Here is a 5,047-nt window from a genome sequence, read left to right on the forward strand (position 1 = left end):
TCATCCTGTCCCTGCAGCTGAAAAACACCCCCATAGCATGATGCTGCCACCACCATGTTTCACTGTTGGGATCGTATTGGGCAGGTGATGAGCAGTGCCTGGTTTTCTCCACACATACCGTTAGAATTAACGCCAAAAAGTTCAATCTTGGTCTCATCAGACCAGAGAATCTTATTTCTCATAGTCTGGGAGTCCTTCATGTGTTTTTTGGCAAACTCTATGCAGGCTTTCATATGTCTTGCACTGAGGAGAGGCTTCCATCGGGCCACTCTGCCATAAAGCCCCGACTGGTGGAGGGCTGCAGTGATAGTTGACTTTGTGGAACTTTCTCACATCTCCCTATTGCATCTCTGGAGCTCAGCCACAGTGATCTTTGGGTTCTTCTTTACCTCTCTCACCAAGGCTCTTCTCCCACGATTGCTCAGTTTGGCTGGACAGCCAGGTCTAGGAAGAGTTCTGGTCGTCCCAAACTTCTTCCATTTAAGGATTATGGAGGCCACTGTGCTCTTAGGAACCTTGAGTGCTGCAGAAATTCTTTTGTAACCTTGGCCAGATCTGTGCCTTGCCACAATTCTGTCTCTGAGCTCCTTGGGCAGTTCCTTCGACCTCATGATTCTCATTGCTCTGATATGCACTGTGAGCTGTAAGGTCTTATATAGACAGGTGTTTGCCTTTCCTAATCAAGTCCAATCAGTTTAATTAAACACAGCAGGACTCCAATGAAGGAGTAGAACCATCTCAAGGAGGATCAGAAGAAATGGACAGCATGTGAGTTAAATATGAGTGTCACAGCAAAGGGTCTGAATACTTACGACCATGTGATATTTCTTTTTTTCTTTTTTAATAAATTTGCAAAAATATCTACATTTATGTTTTTTTCTGTCAAGATTGGGTGCTGAGTGTACATTAATGAGAAATAAAAGGACCTTTTTTGATTTTAGCAAATGGCTGCAATGAAACAAAGAGTGAAAAATGTAAAGGGGACTGAATACTTTCTGTACCCACTGTAAATAAGAGTAACAGGCAAAGGTGTAGATTTGTAGGGGATATCCCCACCCCAATATTTAGAACAGGTAGATTTGTCCCTCTTAAAAAATACAAAAATACAAAAGAACCCAGTCCCTAAAGATGTAAGAATAATAATATATCCTTCTTACTTGAGCTGTTGCCGGTTATACATGACGTTGGGTTGCATCTCTCCTAATTTGAAACTTTTCAACTTGATTAGAGTAATGAAGGAAAAACCAAACAAAAATCTAATATTTGAATGCAAAAAATGTGAAATCTAAAACCAGTCTTACTTCTTACCATTTAATGTGTTTTCCAACAAACAGGACAGGAAATGAAGTGTTAGACACTCAACAAGTTTTGGGGAAAACCCCCAGACACCCCAGTTATAATGTGTGTGTCCCCCCACAGTCTTTTAACAAAACCTACGGCCTTGGTAACAGGTGAACTAGCTGTTACCAAGATGGTAGGGCTCCCCCACCTGCCAGGTCCCACTTAACCCCGGGTACAAATGGATTGGTCAGTGCGCCTATCCAAGTGTCCAAAGGATAATCTACACATTATTAAACTCACCAAACATTTTGACCATGAAAGTCCAAATTTAGTGGCCTCTGACCCATTCTAATGCCAATATTCCATCACACACACACACACACACACACACACACACACACACACACACACATGGCTCCATCACGCCCACAAATTAACACATTTCTTTTTAAACAAATACTAAAAAATTGTCTTAATTACATGTATTTTTTTTTCTCTCACACTACGTGTAGATATGGCTGCTGCCAGCAATGTGCCATCTGAAGATCAGTTTCTGTGCTCCATCTGTCTGGATGTGTTCAATGATCCTGTCAGCATACCATGTGGTCACAACTTCTGCAAAAACTGCATCACTGAACACTGGAATACTAATGACCAGTAACTGTGTCTGATGTGTAAAAAGGTTTTCAACACAAGACCTAAGCTGCAAAACAACACTTTCGTCTCTGAGATGGTCGCTCAGTTCAGACAGGCAGCTCAACAGAAAGCCAGCAGCAGCAGCTCAGAGCAACAAGTGTCCAAACCAAGAGAAGTTCCCTGTGACGTCTGCCCTGGAACCAAACTGAAGGCCCTGAAGTCCTCCCTGGTGTGTCTGGTCTCCTACTGTGAGACTCACCTGGAGCCTCATCTGACAATGTCAGGCCTGAAAAGACATCAGCTGATCGACCATGTGGAGAACCTGGAAGGCAGGATGTGTTCAAAGCACAATAAACCTCTGGATCTGTTCTGTAAGACCGACCAGACATGTGTCTGCAAGTTCTGCCCTGATATAGACCACAAGATCCATGATGTTGTTCCTCTGAATGAAGGCTATGAAGGAAAGAAGGTTGAGTTGTGGAAGACAGGGGCTGAAGTTCAGCAGATGATCCAGAAGAGACGACTGAAAATTCAGGAGATCAAACACTCAGTCAACCTCAGTGAGGAAGATGCAGACAGAGAGATAGCAGAAGGTGTTCAGGTCTTTACTTCTCTGAAGGAGTCTGTTGAGAGAGGCCTGAATGAGTTCATCAACACAATCAAAGAGAAGCAGAAAACAACAGAAAAACATGCCGAAGCTTTCATCAAAGAGCTGGAACAGGAAATCTCTGAGCTGATGAAGAGAAGCACTGAGGTGGAGCAGGTGTTACGCTCTGAAGACCACCTCCATCTTCTCCAGAGTGTCCAGTCCCCTAAACATCCAACAACCTCCACCCACCAAGGACTGGACAGAGGTCAGCGTCCGTACATCATCATATGAGGGGACTGTGGTGAAAGCTGTGGTTCAGTTGGAGGAGACACTCATTAAAGAGATGAAGAAGCTGCTTGAAGCCGAGCTGAAGATGGTCCAGCAGTATGGAGTGGATGTGACTCTTGATCCTGATACAGCACATCCTGAACTCATCCTGTCTGATGATGGGAAACAAGTGAATCATATTGATGTGAGGAAGAATCTCCCAGACAACCCAGAGAGATTTTCTAAGTGTGCTAGTGTTTTAGGAAAGCAGAGTTTCTCTTCAGGCAGATTTTACTTTGAGGTTCAAGTTAAAGGAAAGACTGAATGGGATTTAGGAGTGGCCAGAGAGTCGGTCAACAGGAAGCACATCACACTGAGTGACAGACAGAGAGACAGACAGACAGAGGGACTGATACATACAGACAGACAGACAGACAGAGAGACAGAGGGACAGACAGAGGAACTGATACAGACAGACAGACAGAGAGACAGGCAGACAGACAGACACACAGACAGACACACAGACAGACAGAGAGACAGACAGAGAGACTGATACAGACAGACACACAGACACACAGAGTGACATACAGACAGACAGACAGAGGGACAGACAGACACACAGACAGACACACAGACAGACAGAGAGACAGACAGAGAGACTGATACAGACAGACACACAGACACAGAGAGTGACAGACAGAGAAACAGACAGACAGACAGACAGGTTTGTGTCTCGTTACTCACATTGGTTTGAAGCGGAGGCTATAGTGGTTGTAAAATGTTCATGCATAGTGGATTACCACTTGTTCATCAAAAGTATTTCATTAGAATCAAAAATGAATGCAATAAAGTAGCGGCCAAATGAGGCTGTTTGGCCGGCAGCCGACACTTATGAAAAGCTCTGCTCACATCAAGCACAAAAACTTAACTAAACCCTTTATATTAATAAAGAAAAGTGCATGTTCACATGTTGTCACAATCTGACAATCACATCATAGGCTATGAAAGCATATATTCTTTATGTTGTAAGGTAGGGGTCTTCAACGATGTATAAGCCAAGGACCCCTTAACTAAAAGAAAGATGGATCAGGGACCCCTTACTACATGTATTGTACAAATTAAGTTCCATATTCAACTGGGCCTACAATAACGTGTACAGCTTTATACATACCTTTTTAGTGCATAGAATACTAAGCTATTAAAATATTAATTGTTGCCATGTTTTAATGTTAAACATACATGGCACAGTGAATCCTCAAGATGAACTGTATCTGTGGATGGCTACCTTAGTGACTACCTTACCTATAGGCCAGTAAGCCTATCATCAATGTCTGTTTTTTCACAAATGAAAACACTGATTTATATTTGCTAATAATATGTGGGATTTCATTGTTGAAAAAACTTTCAAAACATTTATATTTAATTTGGTGACCCCCTGAAGTAACTCTGAGGACCCCCTGTTAAAGATCTCTGTAAGGAAATATTAAAGTCAGAAATGAAAGTCAATTCTTTATAAACCCCTACTTCATGTTCCTCCCTTAAGGGATTGTTAACCCTAAGAATCCTGAAACCAGATAACCAATTAAAAACCCTTAATAGGTAAGGAAGGAGAAGGAAAGAAGGCAGAGCTGGGGAAGACAGGGGCTGAAATTCAGAAGATGATCCAGAAGAGACGACTGAAGATTCAGGAGGTCAAACACTCAGTCGACCTCAGTGAGGAAGATGCAGGCAGAGAGATAGCAGAAGGTGTTCACTTCTCTGAAGGAGTCTGTTGAGAGAGGCCTGAATGAGCTCATCAACACGATCCAAGAGAAGCAGAAAACAACAGAAAAACGGGCCGAAGCTTTCATCAAAGAGCTGGAACAGGAAATCTCTGAGCTGAAGGGAAGCACTGAGGTGGTGCAGCTCTCATGCTCTGAAGACCACCTCCATCTTCTCCGAGTGTCCAGTCCCTAAACATCCAACAACCTCCACCCACCAAGGACTGGACAGAGGTCAGCGTCCGTCCATCATCATATGAGGGGACTGTGGTGAAAGCTGTGGCTCAGCTGGAGGAGACGCTCAGTAAAGAGATGAAGAAGCTGCTCGCTGAAGTCCGAGCTGAAGAGGGTCCAGCAGTATGCAGTGGATGTGACTCTTGATCCTGATACAGCACATCCTGAACTCATCCTGTCTGATGATGGGAAACAAGTGAATGATGGTGATGTGAGGAAGAATCTCCCAGACAACCCAGAGAGATTTTCTCAGTGGTGCTTTGTGTTTTAGGAAAGCAGA

General features: G+C 43.4%; 1 pseudogene; it reads left to right on the top strand.

Moving 5' to 3' along the window:
• The first annotated feature begins 1,795 nt into the window (after positions 1-1,795).
• Positions 1,796-4,914, top strand: LOC144530808 (E3 ubiquitin-protein ligase TRIM39-like; annotated as a pseudogene).
• Positions 4,915-5,047: the final 133 nt, after the last annotated feature.

Source organism: Sander vitreus, chromosome 2 (assembly GCF_031162955.1).
Source record: "Sander vitreus isolate 19-12246 chromosome 2, sanVit1, whole genome shotgun sequence".
Lineage (NCBI taxonomy): Eukaryota > Metazoa > Chordata > Actinopteri > Perciformes > Percidae > Sander > Sander vitreus.